Source organism: Sinohyriopsis cumingii, chromosome 5, assembly GCF_028554795.1.
Source record: "Sinohyriopsis cumingii isolate HCF-2022 chromosome 5, ASM2855479v2, whole genome shotgun sequence".
In the NCBI taxonomy this organism is placed as follows: Eukaryota; Metazoa; Mollusca; class Bivalvia; order Unionida; family Unionidae; genus Sinohyriopsis; species Sinohyriopsis cumingii.
Window position 1 is genome coordinate 40,914,420 of NC_142965.1, and position 17,909 is coordinate 40,932,328.

General features: G+C 34.4%; 1 long non-coding RNA gene across 1 annotated transcript; it reads right to left on the reverse strand.

The window, feature by feature from the left end:
* Positions 1-2,698: 2,698 nt before the first annotated feature.
* Positions 2,699-6,172, reverse strand: LOC149799006 (uncharacterized). The gene is made up of 3 exons (XR_016421065.1): positions 5,898-6,172; positions 4,083-4,175; positions 2,699-3,024 (listed from the first exon to the last, which is right to left on the reverse strand). It is a non-coding gene; the product is annotated as an uncharacterized LOC149799006 (long non-coding RNA).
* Between the last annotated feature and the right edge of the window lie 11,737 nt (positions 6,173-17,909).

Sequence of the window (17,909 nt, forward strand, 5' to 3'; positions counted from 1 at the left end):
TATTTAATGACAAATAATGCACTTAGCAGCCAGAAGGAATCATTAATCCATAAGCAACTTTCACTGTATTACTTGCAATATTTCCAAGACAGAAGAATACATTTTCAAAGAATCCGTGAACTTGAAAGTTTTAGCACATGTTTATCCGCTAGGGTCCGTATTTGAAGGATGTTTTATACGTAGGTGTAATTTTACAATTAATACCATGGACAACATAAGTATGTCACAAACAGTTTCACCTCCTATAAAGAAAAGAGAGTTAAATACGATAGTGACACAGATCTCTAATTACCAATGAATAATCTAAAGCAAGATATTACTCTTCGTTACAGCTTGTACTAAGTATAACTACAGTAGAGCTGAGTAGCCAGTATCGTTTCATTATTTACAGTATAACTTCTCAAAATTGAAACTGATGAAAATGAAAGTTTCTTGTTACAAATATTAATTATTTATTGTCAATTTCATATAACATCCATATATTAAATGTGATAATACCTGATTACTATGTGACGTTTTATGTTATTTTTCTTTGCTCATGCTAATAACCTGTGTAATTGGGATGCAATGGTCACACCACAGCTTCATTAACATATTTGCATTAATGAGCCACATGTAAACATTTGCACATGAACTATATTACACTAGTGAAGAGTGGCCGAGTGGTCTAAAGCGCTCTCCATTACAGATCACTGCCATCTCACCTATGTCTGCGTGGGTTCGAGTCTCGGATTCAGCCAATGCGGGTATGTGGGAAAGCTTGCCAGTAGCTTCTAGTGGGTCGGTGGTTCTTTCTATGGGTTTTCCCTGGTTCTTCCTCCACCATTAATACTGGCCGCCATGTATAGTGTATCGTGTGCTGAAAAATGGCGTTAAACCCTACAACAACAACAACAACACTAGTGAAGAGTTCTTTTTGCTTTAAAGGAAAATATTGGGTGAGATAAATAATATACGTTGGGGTTTGGACTCCCCAATGTAACCCCTTGACTGCGATTTACTTGTCTTGGTTAAAACCATAACATAGATTTTATATGTATTTCCCAGAAAGGAGGAATGGACAGGTGAAAATAATGAGAACGAAGTAAGAATTATTTTATTTAGCAAACAGAAAATGAATTTCTTTTTTTCTGAATTTCTATAAAGGAATGAATCAATTTAAAAGATTTTTTCCATATCATTCCAGAATAGTTTTCCTTTTAAAAATATCATAATATATTTAAAAAAAGTTATGGCAATTAACATTTCAGATGAAATGTTACTATTAGGAATTGTTATGTTAATAGATTTAGGTGTGGATCTCATCAAGAAAAGGAAAAACATTTTTTCTGCAGTAAAATTGCAGCAACTTTTTTTCTTCTTTTTTGGAAACATTTTGGTGAAATCTGTAACAGTTATAGAGTTAGTGAATTGCATCAATGTTTGTTGAAAAATCAATTTTATGCTGCCAAATAATAATATAAAGATCATGAAATAAATATATCACTCTTTAAATGACTAGCAAACAATTCATACAGTGACAATAGTATTAATATTTGTACGTAAGAGCATGGAAGCATTATGGCAGTTTCACTTACATTTAGCTATGCAAGTCAATCAACAGTTTGTTATTCATAAATACTTATATCTACCATATTTACCATATATGTTGTGACACCATAAATCAATTCTGAATGTACATTTTTGTGCACTGTATGTTCTGGGACACATTGTTTCTTTTCCAGTCTTAAGTTGTGGGCACGTTTTAAATCATTTGAAAATTACGTCGGAAAATGCACTCCAACTTAAATTTTTATTTAAAAAATTATAAAACTCTACTTTTGTTTAATCCATTGCAGCATCATCTCAACAACCCAACCCTTCTCCTGCACATATACGATCCATTCCTTCAGTGCATGAATATCTTTTTAGTTTTGCCATACAGTGAAAATGTATTGCTGGACGCAACACATCTCCTTAAGCGGAAACTGCATGGACTAAAGTCATTTTATTTAAGATCTGCACCAGTCATGCTAATTCTCACACTTTCAACCACCATCTTATTGACAGTCCATCCAGGAATGAGATCAAACCACACTGGAATTTCATCCATGTTAATGATCATATTGTCTGCAAAATCATCTACTCTTCTGGGCTTCATGAATTCATCAAATGATTTTATTTTCTCCAAATCATCTAGGTGACCCTGGATCATCGATGTCCATGCATGAAGTACTATATTATGTCACTTTAAAAATTGTTTCATTATTTCAATTTTATTTCCAAAATTCCTGTGAAAACTGGTCAAATAGAAGCAAAGTAGTTTCCTTATGTGGGCCGACTGTGCGTGTGTGTAAATATATATATATATATATATATATATATATATATATATATATATATATATATATATATATATATATATATATATATATATATATATATATATATATATATATATATATATAAAATCAGGACACTTAAAAGAATCCAAAATCGGCTTGCTTTGAAAAAAATAACCTTCATATTGATATCCTTTAAAAAATAATCGGTTTAAAAGTATCCAAAGTTGGCTTCCAAGGTCAGCTTGCTTTGCAACAAAAGAATAACCTTTGTCTTCAATATCCTGCTGGCAAAATGACAAATAATGATTTTTATTTCCAAGATACTGCCATATAATTGAAGTGGATATAATTTGAATTTGATTTGATTTGAATTTTTTTATATACGTAGCTATAACAATTTTTCAGTCATATCGCTACGATGTCTGCAATGTGGCAGCTTATAGTGATGTCTAACACTGGGGCATCATGCCGCAGACATGTAGCATGATGTCCCACCCAGTCACATTATCCTGACACCAGGCCGACCAGTCCTAACACTAACCTCTTAATGCTGAGCGCCAAGCGAGGCAGGAACTGGATATAATACAATCTTGGTTACTTTGCACATAACACTGTGTCATGGGTGAATGGCACATACCTTCAAGCAATCATTCATGTCTCTGCTGCATATTTGGAGTGTGTGGATACATTTTCTTTAATGCTCATGATGGAAAAAAGAGAGGAATAAGTGATAACAATACAATGTTAATTGATAACAATACAATGTTAATTTCTTTCATATTATTATCAAATAAGTGTTTTGTTTATCAATTTTAATGCAACATGGGGGTACAAATTAAACACAAACTTATTTCATTTTTTAAGTCTTGGAACATATGACCTAGGTGTAAAAAAAGTTTCACCATAAGTTCTAGTACATGAAAAAATTTGTGTCCAATATATACAGTTATTATTAATAGGCAAGCAGCAAAAATTATAATAGTAATATTGATAGACAATGAAGCCTCTGCACTAACAATAATGTTTAAGTTCAAAATAGATCATCCATTTATTAGAACCACCACAATTTTCTCTCTAAAATGCTGCGAAATGTAGTAGATTGTTCATATATTAGTTTAATTATCTGATTATATAATACAGAGAAAAAAAGTATCTCTTAAATATATACCTTGAAATGAAGCAACATTGAACACTGATAAACTGAACTAATTTTTTTCAGCAGCTTAAACTATAAAAATTGATGTTAAAAAAGTAAACTAAGTCAAAGTACTGTCAACAATGCTCATTACATTGCTATTGAGACAAGTGATGCCTCTAACTTGCATAATCTAAATTCAGATCAAAACTTGCTTTAACTGCATTCAAATACATGAAATTGGAGTATTATCCATACAACTGAACGGGAATGACTGCTGTGAAAGTGTGTAGTATCCAGTGTGCTCAAGAAACAAAAATCTTAACATCTAAATCAACATTCGTCGGGGGCCCCTGAGTGGCCGAGTGGTCTAGAGCACTCTCCGTTACGGATCACTGCCATCTCACCTCTGTCTGCGTGGGTTCGAGTCTCAGATTCGGCCAATGTGGGTATGTGAAAAAGTTTGCCAGTAGCTTCTCGAGGGTCGGTGGTTCTTTCCGGGGATTTTCCGGGTTCTTCCTCCACCATTAATACTGGCTGCCATGTATACCCTACCATGTGCTGAAAAATGGCGTTAAACCCTACAACAACGTCAACAACATTCGTCATTTTGATTAATTTACCCAAAAAATCTAATGTAATCTGGTAACGCAGCATTTCCCTTTACCTTTGATGATGTAATCCTTCTGGAATTGCCCACTGCCTTTATTGGATCACTGAACAAATGAAAGAAAAAGAAACATTTTGCATTATGTCTGAACACCCTGTATACCACTGATGGAAACAAAAAGGAATCAAAACATACCCATCTTACATAATTTATTTCACCAACAGAAAGCAGAGGTCACATTTAATTGCATAAAGAGGTACCAAGTCTATTTGTAACTATCAGAAAATCTAGGTGATTAATATTTACATCTGAGTTAACATTAAGACAGTACTCAGAATTTAGTCCCTACCTTTCTTAACGTATACCCCTCCTCCTGCTGGCTCAACAGTGTAATCATATTGTTTGTTTATTGACTGGTGTGTGTGTGTGTGTGTGACTTGGATTTTTAACGTAGCTCTAACAAATTTTCAGTCATATCGCTACAATGTCTGCAGTGTGGCAGTTTAAAGTGATGTCTAGCACTGGGGCATCATGACACAGACATGTAGCATGATGTCCCACCCAGTCACATTATCCTAACACCAGGCATACCAGTCCTAACATTAACCTCCTAATGCTGAGCGCCGAGCGAGGCAGCTGTTAGTACCATTTTTGCAAGTCTTTGGTATGACTCGGCTGGGGATCGAACACACGACCTCCCGCATTTGAGGCAGACGCTCTAACCACTAGGCCACCGAAGTGGTTTGTTTATTGACTGGAAGGCATTTTAGTTACTCTTTGTAACAGTGTCACTTTAGTACAGTTGTCTAAGTTAGAAGCTGTGCACAGTCAGTGATAAAGCATCTTTTTGAATCAAAGCTGTGTTGCTACATGAAGTTTTATCACAATACTTTGTGCTTTGATTTCATCTGGGACTTATTACAATATTATCAATTTCTAAGCTTTCTGGACATAGGACGAAAGAGTTCTTTGTCTCTGGTAGAATTAACACATGATATATTTTCTTGACTGGCAATTGTAAGATTATTTGTTAGATGTTAATATTTTGGGATGCATCATACAAAGTTGTTTTTCAGTTTGGCCAGTGCCTGTGAACTCTCTCTCTCTCTCTCTCTCTCTCTCTCTCTCTCTCTCTGTACTTATTACCTACAATGTAAAATTGCTTTTACTCTGAACTTTAGGGAAAAGTTTGCTCTACTTGTGATACAGAGACTATCAATATACTAGAACAGCAGTAGTTAAAAGCAACAGCGGTTTATAAACATTCAAACTCATCAGCTAACCCATCATGTAAAGCTGAGTATTAAATGATACTAAATCATCACTACGAATATCTCACCCAAGAAAGATTGAAATTAATACTGCACATAATAATACAATACGTGTGCAATAACTTATATTTACATGCGAACAATTCAAAGTGAAATATCTAAGACATAATGGAATTAATGTGTTTAATCTAGAAAAATTATTAATTGTTGCTCACAGAAGGTTAAACCATTTAGTGTATTGAAGTAATCACAACAAATATTGCACATTTTTCATGTTAATGTTAAAAATAATACATAATTCAAAATGCCGATCCATAGCTGAAGGAACGGAAAATGTACCATTTTTTATGACAAATTAAAATGTTCCCACTCTATTACAAAATAAATAATATTTCCCTTTCACACATTAATGTATAGCATATATGTTATGAGATGTGGCAGACAACTTTAGATAGCTTTTTATGTCTCATGCAGAATATGGGATAGTCAGTCACACCCATACTTCTAGTATGGATGCTTATACGAGTCATCTATGATATATCAAATGGAAAATATACCTTTGTAGCATCACATTTCTCAGCTTGTCCTTAGCCGCTGACTCATCTACACACCTTTATCAGAGGAATGGTCATGTGAACATCTTTTCGACTATCAGGTGACAAGGCCCATTTGTAAAAGTCCATATAATTATCAAAATCAGCTGAAATCTACACTAATCTGCAAACAAAGTTAACAAAAAAAGAGAAAAAAGTTACAATGAAGAATTATATTTCAAGCACAAATGAACTATAATGACATTATTGTCAGCTGTTAAAACATTTCATCGATCCAACAACTTTACCCATGAACAGTTATGCTGGCAATAATAATATTCTGATAATGATGTTAAAGGTTGTCCATAAAGCACGTATGCAAACAATTGATGATTTTTTACCCCCTTTTCCATTACTCATTGCAAATCATACATTTTGTATCCACCCTTGTGTAACTACATTGCTGAGTCACCACTCCCTTTCCAAGAATAGATGGGACAATTGAATTTTAAAAGATGAAGTTATTAGTAGTCATTAAAAATAAGCAGCGGTTTAAATTAATACCATGTAAAACAAACTTGGAAAATGAAAGTAGGAAAGTATTAACATTAACTATAATAGTGATACAAAGGTTGAATTTTACAGAAATCGTAACCAATGCTTTTCTACAGCAAATGTAAATATTTATCTCTAATAATAGTTTTAAACAAGTGACAGCAGCTAATATTTAGTTGACCTTAACTTTAATAGTCAAATATCAGACAGTGAATAAAATTTTGATATCAACTTTGGAAAATTGGAATATTATCAGCCTTATCATCATTTGGAAAGACTGGACCTCAAATTTTATCATAAGCTTCGATATCATCAAAATCATGAACCATAACAGTTCTTTTCTCAGGTGACAATTTTTGTAAGGTGTGTGCGATCATGTGACATTTCATGATGGCTTAGGATGAGTAATTAATTTAAGACACGCTTCTGAATCTCACTTTTATAAAATTAAAGGACAATAGGTGTCAAAAAGGCAATCAATGTGTCTATCCAAGTACAATACTGTCCCAGTCTGGCATGGTATGGCTTCACAAATTCGCATGAGGCACCAGGGTCTGGAATGCATAATCTGTCGGAATCATGAGATAAAATAACTGGTCATGCCAGAAAATGAAGAGGAAAAAATGTCTTCTGCAAAGTGCACCATGTGCAATAAAACTACAACATTTTAAACTTCGTAATTCTAAGCAGATATTGACTCTGCCTGACATAGCATACCAGCCACTTTGCATCTAACTCATCTGCTAGTCATGTTTCTGACTTGACTAGTCTTCATAAACATCACAGTTATCAAGGAATATTGACTCCTATCGCTGCAGAACATACTTAGCAGTTACCCTGCAACATATACAGGCTAATACTTTTTGAATTTTTTTCAACACCTCCCACCTCCACTCAATGAATACATATTTTATGCTCGACCTATTAGTGTCACAGAAAAAATAAAGTGACAGAATGAACTAATCATGTCACTATCACAAAATTTACCAGTACATACATTATATAACATACAGGTGACCGCCCTGGTGGCCTAGTGGTTAGAGCATCCGCCTCGGATGTGGAAGGTCATGGATTCAAACCACAACTGGGTCATACCAAAGACTTCAAAAAATGGTAATAACAGCTGCCTTGCTTGGTGCTCAGTATCAAGAGGTTATTGTTAGGACTGGTTGGCCTGGTGTCAGGATAATGTGACTGGGTCGAAGATGATGCTGCATGTCTGGGGAATGATAAACCAGTGCTAGACATCACTATAAGCTGCCACTGCAGACATTATAGTGTTATGACTTAAATTGTTTTAAAGCTATGTTAAAAATCTAAATCACATACTATAATATACCGGCAAATGTACATTTATATGGACAAGTTATTCGTAAAACTCGAACAGTACTGATTGTTATTGTCACCAGATATGGATATGCACTGACAAAGTTATCATTCAACTTAATGCATCTGTTGAACAGACTTCTGATGTTAATGATCAGCTGACTGTAAAATATCAATATGATTACCATCAAGGTTGTAAAATGTTTGTTTTAGGAGATTTTTGGATGGATTTTGGTACGTATAGGATATGGGAAGATATGGACCAGTATATAGACCCAGAAAAGTCTTTACAACTACTAAGGTAACATACATTTGAGTGATGAAGCTTTATCGCATTAGTCTAATCACTACAATAAAGTGTCGAGTAATATCTAATTTGAAACAGAAAAGAAAACGGTATTTCAAAACCTGGTTAGTGTATTTCATGAAAAAACTTGTCATTAGCCGTCTTATTCTGCAAACTGCATCAAAATATAAGGACATCTTTTGTACTCGTATTTGGTCATGGGATATACTTGTAATCTGGTTTATAAATAATTCTTCCAGCTCAGCCATATGACTTTAAAATGACTTTTGGTCCAAATGGTCGTTTAGATATAATGCACGAATATTTGATAATAGTTGACAGGGGAATCCTGTTTAGCCTTTTCAAAGAATGTATGTACTATTTCTTTACGAACGTGAACACAACAAATATTATGCAAATAGGTAAATAGTGTTTGTATCGCAGTGCTGAATCACCCAGCGCGACTCTGCCTTGGAATCACGATCACATTAAGGCACACGTTGGTCCAGCTCCTCTGACTTTCCCCGCCCCAGCTCCCTCCTGGATACACGTGAGTGTATTACTATAAAGCAAAATACTCGACTTTCATCATTTTAATCGTTAAATATCCAAGGTCTGCCTATCCGGCTAAAGATCAAGTCGATATATTCGATATTATAGTTGGCATTTTGATACCCAATCTATGGGACAATACACTTCTCTTTCTGTTCATAAAACATGAAATAACGATAGTCGCGTGACTCCTATATTTGGTAGTAAAAGGGAGAGAGAGGGAGAGAACGAAAAACAGATATGTATTCTTTAAAAACAAAGGAGAAATAGCAAACAAGTGAATTGGCAATGCTGGGAAAGTAATTGATTATATATATATATATATATATATATATATATATATATATATATATATATATATATATATATATATATATATATATATATATATATATATATATATATATATATATATGCATGCGCTGGATTTATTAAAACAATATCATACTCCCAATGGTGGTGGGATAATGACATTTAATTTTTCAGGTGTCCCTGCACACAGGATGAAGTTGTATGAATTGTATCTAAAGAATGCAAAATATATATGTGACATTTTTGATCTGGCATGCTTAATAAAAAAATCTATATGTTTTAAGCGTGGATGTAATCCATCTTGTGTTGATCGCATTCTTACAAATAAACATGGCCAATGCATAAATACCTTAAATGTGACTTCTGTTATCAGGGATTTTCATAATTTGGTCTTTAACTCATGTAAGAGACACTGTGCATTCTGCAGGCATACAAGTTTCAAAGAGTTGGTGTGATTGACTATGTAAATGATTTACAAAATGCTCTATTTACTGCCCTGTATTCTAGTATTCACTCAGAATCTGTCAACTCTGACAATGTTGCTTGAAAATCTTCTGTTCACTGTTATATACAAACATGCTCCAAGAAAACATACAAACCAGCATAAAGGGCATTACCGTTTATGAACAGAGAACTAACGAAAGCAATATATACTAAACATATCCTTTTTTTTATAAAAAAAACCCCACTCAGTACAGATCATTAAAAAAGCATGGGAAAACTATTGGAAGCAAACGGTTGGTTATGATAAGATAATTCTTACTGAATGTATAACAATTGTAAATAACAACCGAGAAATATGTGAAATCTTCAATATTTTTTTTTTAAATTTGATATTAGAAATTGGTAAGGATGTTCCTTTTGACCCTCTAACCCATGAGTATCAAGTCTATTAATGTCAACAAGTAACATGGATACAAATGTTTGAATTTTAAGCAGGTTAACCATGACAAAGTGTATAACATAATAATGAGTTAAATTTTAAAAAACCTACAGGAGGAATCAATCAAATACTTTTCCTGATTGACTGAACAAAGCTCAAGAAGTTGCAATTTTCCAAACGAACAATCTTCTTGACAAAAGTAATTATAACCCTGTCAGCATATTATCCATAATAACGAAACGTTTTGAGATACCACTTGAGACCCAGTTCGCATCATTTTTTAAAAACATTTGTAGCAAACATGTGGGTGGTTTTTTTTAAAGGTCATGGATGCAAGACCATTCTTTTATATTTGCTTGAAGACTGGAGGAAAGTTATTGATGAAAACAAATGAACAGCTGCAGTCCTGATGAATTTATCCAAAGCTTTTGACTGTCTCCCTTATGATATTTTTATTTGCATGTTAAGGGCTCATGGTATGTCAGGTGACTCAGTGGGGATCTTCCTGAGCTATCTGTAAAATCATAAGAAGCAAATTATGTTGCAGGGTGTCTGGAGTAGTTGGTCTAAAATTCAAAATAGGGATTCCCCGGGATTTGATCCTTGGACCATTACTTTCTAATGTTTTTATCAATGATATCTTGTATTTTTTTTAGATGTGACTCTTTATATGACTATGCAGATGATAAACTTTGTCTTTTTCCTCATCAGAATTTTTAACACATTTGAAGCAGAGTCGAACATTATGATTGACTGGTTCACTGCTAACGGAATGAAAGCCAACTCTGAAAAGTTTCAAGCGTCAGTTGTGGGTTAAAATACAATTAGGATGAAGCCTGTAAGAAACATATACAGTGCATTCATAAATTGTGAAGACATTCTTCAAGTATTTGGAATTTACATTGTCTGTTAACCACACTTTGATACAAATGTAAAAATCTCTGTAGAAAAGCTTCAAGGCATCTATCTGTCTTGAGCTAATTAGACTCAACAAACTTACAATCTTATATATATTGATCCTCTCAAATTTCAATTTTGGTCCCTTAGCCTGGCATTTCTGCAGTGACATAAACACGGCTAAACTTAAACAAATACATGAGCGTGGTCCGAGATTTGTGGATGATACTTTCAAAAGCAGCTGTCATAAACTGTTACTGCCAACTCTAAATGAATGCAGACTTTGGGTTGTGGAACTAGAGACTTTCAAAATACTGAGCAAACATGCTCCCAAATGTTTGTACGATTCGTTATATTTCAAACACAATAAATATAATTTTAGATATTTGCATTCTACAAATTCAAAACTCTTTGAGAAACATCAATGAAGCCAAATACTTAAAGTCATTGGTCAAAATTTTAATTTTCATTTAATGCTTTCCTTTCTGCTCCTACACTTTCAAGCAGTTTGGAATGAATGAAAGAATCTTAGGTTAAATATATACCAACACTTACGCATAATGTTTTTCTATCCAGTCTCCATGAGCAACATCAGTGGTCGATATTTTGAAGCTATCTTTCACCTTTGTGTTGGTATTGTAACTAAAGAACCATTTGAGAAAACTTGATGGAACTGAACATAAATTGTATAGTTATCCAAAGGTCTTTCATATACCAAATGCAGGACTCGAATTTGGTGACCAATATTATATGTCAATTTTTAAAATATAAATTACAAATTGTCTGGAAAACAAGGATGAAACAGACTAACTTGTATTGGCTATACTTTTGTCTGCATACTACAGTTAAAATGGTATGAAGGTCACTTATCATTTTAACTCATCCTTTTCCCCATTTTGTCCTTTTCCTTTAATGCCTTTGAGATAATGTCATGCATTTTTATATCAAAATGTGATATGTATTACAGTCAAAGTCATTTTTAAGGTCTGGATCAAATGTCTTAATCATTTTTTATCTGTTCTCCAACCATAGAGCTGTTTATTATAGAGGAATAAAGATAAGTAATAAAAATATTCTCAAAATAAATGCTATCAAAATCAGAATCACATTTTTATGGTCAAGGTCTGCTATTAATCTATTTTATTCTGCAATGTAATTTGAAAACTATTACTGTAAATATTGACTTCTTATCTTGTAACTATAAAACAATCATAGCGTATCATTCAAAGGACTGGCTAAATTTCCTTTTGAATAAAACTACATTAATACTATATGTGATTTGTAAATATTGACTTATATTTTTCAGATGTTCACAACCCAGCAAGCAACAGGTGGATCTTGAAGAGAACACTCAGACAGAAGAAAATATACTGTTAAAACTTAAGTTCTATACCTCACTGATGAGACAATCATTTAAATTGGTTAGGTTACAGAACTTGTGATCTCAGAGGTAGCACTTGAACTATAAAAAATGAAATAATTTAAAGTGTCAGTAAGATCATATAGATTCTTGAGAAAATAAATCAAGAACATTATATATGTAGACTTAGTGAATCCTTCAAGAAGAAAAATGTCACTAATAATAAAGAGACTGACTAAAGAGGGATCTTATTTGTTAAACTAAATATTGTTTAATGAACAGGGACTCATTGCATGCATTGGCATTTTTCTTTATATGATGCAGAAAAAAACATACTTTTGTTAGATTCAATGGAATCACCCATCAGACCACTAAGAATTTTATCTTGTTTGTGTATAAATTATGCAAATACTATAAGAATCTTGACATAAATAAAACATGTAAGATATTAACATTTTCCTGCTTGTAATACTGTGTTTCCTCGCCAAAATAACTCTTATTTATTGTGTAAATAAACTTCTCACCTCATCATCACAGTGTTTTTCATATATATGTTATGTTTTTCAGTTTAATGTTTATTTACAATATACACCCTTTAAGTTATGTGTTAGGTGTACAGCTAAATATATAGTGAATTTAAACACTTGTATTAAAACTCTAGGTTCCATGCATACCATTAGCCACAATTGCTTTTACTGCCTGTGAACCATACATATATGATATGAAAATGGGCATTGCAGTGGCTAGCCAAATGTGGCTACAATATACATTTAGGCAAGACTGGGTTTCTTAGGTTATACTATTGGGTATTGCAGACACTAGCCAGATCGTGGCTAAGCATACATGTACATTATGGAAAGAGAAAGCGAAGTGAATAGCCAAATTTGGCGAATCATAGAGTTACAGAGATTTGGGTTTCTAACAGCATGGATGAAAGCTATGCAAAATGGAATTGCAGACACTAGCCAGATTTTGGTAAGAATGCATTTAGCAAAAATTTGGTTTCCTCCTAAGAGGTAAAATTAATATTTGCAAAGAGCAACTATAAAATAAACGGCTACATTTGGCTAACAAGCCACACGCTGCTTGTTACCAAGCGACACTGACAATACTTAGCCAAAATTTGGCTTATTTCAAGTCTGCCTGGTTCCACCAGCAGACAATAAAACTATTCTATAGTTATATATAGTGAAGATATATATTGGGATTTGACATTGATGAAAAGGACTACAAAATTTAGAGTCAGGATTGTTCACAGAATAAGAGGAATAGCTTGTGACAGATATTTTACAGCAAACAATAATGTGGCTAAAAATTATTCTGTCAGGGGAAGGTCGCAGCGAGTGCCTCAAGAGAACAATGCGGAACTATTTCATGGGTCTATTTGGACCATCGAGATTCATATAAAGTGATATATTAACATGCTGAAACATCAAAATATTAAATTGCACAGACAATATATAAAGTGTACCAATTATGTGTTTCGTTTCTTGTATTTATGATGAAATCATCATATTTCATTGATCGACATTTTCTCAGATCGGACAAATGAAAGAAGGGTGCCGAAACCATATAAATCTGCATCGTTTGAAGATACAGAAAATCCAAGCATCCCATTTAAGTAGATTAAAAAGGTGTCGATCACCAAGTCACACTTATGGACAAATTCATCATACCCACCTAATCGACCCACTAACTGAAGTACAATCTAGATCAACTTAAAGATGAAATCTGTTAGACAATTACCAAATACTAACATGATAAAAAGTTTCAAAATTAATAGGCAGAATCGTTGGACTGGCATAGCTAAATATACTATTGGAAATGTGTCGAACCAAGAATAAACATAGGCGAAAGAAAATTTACAGGTAAAGCTCGACACCTAATTAACAATCTTAATTGGATGCTGAATAAGCAAACTAATCAAACAAATACTTAACTTGAAATAACCCACACGTATTGAGCGCTGAGTGCTGAGCCTAACACTACCCCTACTAAATGTAAAACCTCCGATCTGCGCCATCAGGAAAACCCAGTTCCCAAAAGGAAACACAACCACAGGATAATAAATCTACAAGAAAATGATTATTGGATATTGGTCAAAGGAGAGTATTATAAAGCATTCCGAATCTCCAGCCAAACATTCTTTAAACCTTTCACCAAAACGTTTACTTTCCGAATTTGTTTCCGCAACTTCAACAGAATACTTAAATCGAGACACAGTCTACTAAAAAGTTAAAGACAACCTATCCATAAACCCAAAATAGAAGATATAATTCTTGAATGTAATCTCAGTGCAGGGTATTGTTTCACTGAGACGGAATAAGCCCAATAACTAAGAACATCCTTTTGACGGATGGAATAGAGATCAGCCTGCACGAAAATGATTGTCTGTGGTGCCTGAAATGCAATGCCAGAAAATTTAAATAGTATTAGATAAGACAATACCAAACCTAATATTTAAGAGAATGGCACATTCATAGAGGTCCTCGTTATTAATAAGGTCTGAAACTTGCTAATTCACCTAAATGTATCGAATAAGATTACATTATTCAGTCAGTACAATATTTCACCAGGAGACTAATGATATAAAAGCTTTCATTCCTAAAGACTGTAGCTAAGATCCCATTTTTATTTAAGATCAATTGGCGCTAGTAGTTCCAACCCTTACAGTTAGGACAAAATAACAGATTTTTAAGGATTTTACAAGTGATACTTAGAGAAGAAAACCTAGCCTTTTTGAAAGGAGATTGGATGTCACAAAATCTTGTCGCAATACCTCTTACAATTATTTTAAGGTACAGACAGCCGAGGCAGCAATCATTTTATGTAAGGAAAAGATTACACTTAGGAAATATAAAGTCAACGTAAACTCAAAACTTTAGAAAATGTCAACCGAATTATGAAATATGTAACACATGTACACATTTTACATCTATTAGTTAACAAGCACTATTGAAGAATCAAATTATATACCTGATACAGCCAAAATATACGAGGCCATGATATATTTAAACGTTTCCGTAAAGGATCAATCAACGCATCTTTGTAAGTTCTATTTCTTTTTCCACCTGGAAGTTCAAATCTATCATATGTGGGGGCTGCATCATGTCGTATTTCTGAATACATACATACATACATACATACATACATACATACATATATGCATAAGAAATCAATTAGAGAATATTCAATTAGAGTATATGCAAATTAGGGACTGTGGCATATTTCTTATATGAGAAAAGGCTATTGGATCCAGTTTAACTATATTCGGCGGTCCTTAAATAAAGAAAGTTGGCGGTCCTTGAATAAAGAAAGTTGGCGATCCTTGAATAAAGAAAGTTGGCGGCCTGGATTCATCTTCTGACGCTTTTTTTCTCTGATCAGCATATAACTAAGCTTTCGACGGTCGAAAACAACACTATACACGGCGGCCCTTCAGTCCTCGTTCATCTGTCTTCATACTATAAATGAAGACGTTTATAAAAGTCTGAAATAATTCTCTTTTATTGCCATTTTCGGACTATTCTCCACTCAGGGACAAAAAGAACAAGATAAAAAGAAGAAAAGAAGAAAGGCTGATAGAAAAGAAAATGAAACCTACAGAGATAACTAGGAGATACCATCAGTCACAGGAGCTATATCATATCTTGTAGTTTTTTGGGTACTTTTATACGCCTTTATCGGTGACTTTTTTGTAGGGTATTATTTTAAAATCACGAGAGTTGATCGACATTAGCTTGAAGGGGAGAACAGTTTCTTATTGATGATTCTGAATAACTATACTTCTTCATACATATCGTAGGGAAAGTAGTCCATATAAATCATGTGTATCGAGGAAGTTGCTCCTGCAATGATCTTTAAAAATTCTTCCTTGCTGCTTATTTTTCCTAAGTCGATCCATTTTACGGTATCCATCTCGCCGACCTTATAATCAATTTATAAGAAGATCATACCAACAGCAAGTGGTTTCTGCTTATATCTTCCGAAGTCAACCGAGTGCACCTTCTTGTTGTGGTGCGGATTAAGATAAAGTTGGGACGTGTCGAAGGCGTAGGACAGGAGCAGGGAGAAGAAGATCCCAAAAAGTGTTGGTGCCAGCACGCAGCCCTGCTTCACACCACTGTTAATTGGGAAGGAGGTTGAGGAGGATCCATCATACAGGACTGTTCCCTTCATATCTACATGGAAAGAGATTATCATGCTGAGGAGTTTTGGGGGGCAACCGATCTTACTCAGAAGTTCAAAAAGGCCCTTCCTGCTGACCAAGTCAAAGGCATTGGTGAGGTCGATGAACATCATGTAGAGTGGTTGACCTTGCTCTCTGCTCTTCTCTTGGAGTTGTCGTAGGCAGAAGATCATGTCTGTCGTCGACCTGCCTGCTCTGAAGCCGCACTGTGATTTCGGGTACACACGGTCTGCCAGCAACTGCAGCCTGTTGAGTATGATGCGGGCGTACACTTTACCAACAATACTCAAGAGCGAGATCCCTCTGGAATTATTACAGTCACTGCGGTCGCCCTTGTTTTTGTAAAGGGTCACAATTGTGGCATCACGCATGTCTTGGGGGACTACTCCTTCCTCCCAGCAGCGGCAAAGTAGCTCGTGCAGTGGTTTAATCAATGCTGGTTTTCCACGTTTGATAGCTTCGGGCGGGATGCTGTCACTACCTGGTGCTTTGTCGTTTTGAAGGCAGTCGATTGCTTAAAGATCATACAATAACAATATGCATATTTAACTGCGTAAGACAATATTGGCCGACGCGAAGTCCAATACTAACATTTCAAATTTGAATTTAACGGTGTTGTGAAAAGATAACCAGGTTGGGGTCGGATTATAACGAAAACTGTTGATGGTGACGAAAATACAATGTTTATTGATAAACATGAATAAGACTGTTTGATTCGTACGCCAAAAAATTCAGATATTGGATATTTAACAAAATATGCACGAACATGATAATGTATTGCGATTTAAATGAAATGTGAACTAATATGAAAGAAAAATCATTAAATAGTAAATCGATACAATGATTAATGGTTCAAAATGATTCCACACAAACAATGGAAAAAATGATTTACGTAAACATTGACAATTTCCACACGAAAATGATCAAGTTCACTCAAATAATGAAATATGACGAGTTTTAACTCAAATAGTGAAATATGATATAAACATTGGGACATATATCTTGCGGAATCGAACACAAATCCGAAAGGTCTTTTCAGCCCCAACGCTCTGTCGTATGGTTGAGGAGCCACCACGAACGGTCTGCCCCTCCTGATATGCCTAAAGATCCGCAGAATCTCTTGTTCTCTGCAGACCCGTTGGTCCAGAAGCCTTGGTTCTTCACTACGTGATGACCTTTATCTTCTTCCGGGCCAACGTCACCCACCGACAGCAGCACACTGGGTATAACACAACCAAAATTAGCACCATGACTAAACAACACCTACAATACGGTGCATATACGGAGATACAACATTACTAATCCGTCCCTCCTTCACCCCTTCAGCACTACACTCAGCATTCACCAGTCAGCATTCACCAGTCACCGGCCATCAATCAATCAATCACCAATCAGTCAGCTGAAAATATACTATCCGAATCTGTGTACTACAAATGACACGATCATGCATAACAGCACCGTAATGATGTCATGTAATGTAAACTTGAGTTGATTATTTTATACAAATTATATTATCGGGACTACTGTACAGTGTGATAATCAAGTTCAGACGTGAACCTGGGTCTGACAAGAATATTATAGTACTAAATGTAACACATTCTCTTCCTTAATAAATACAACATTATTGCGAATATTAACGTTCTGTTAAGTTACATACAGGTAAACCAGGAAACAGA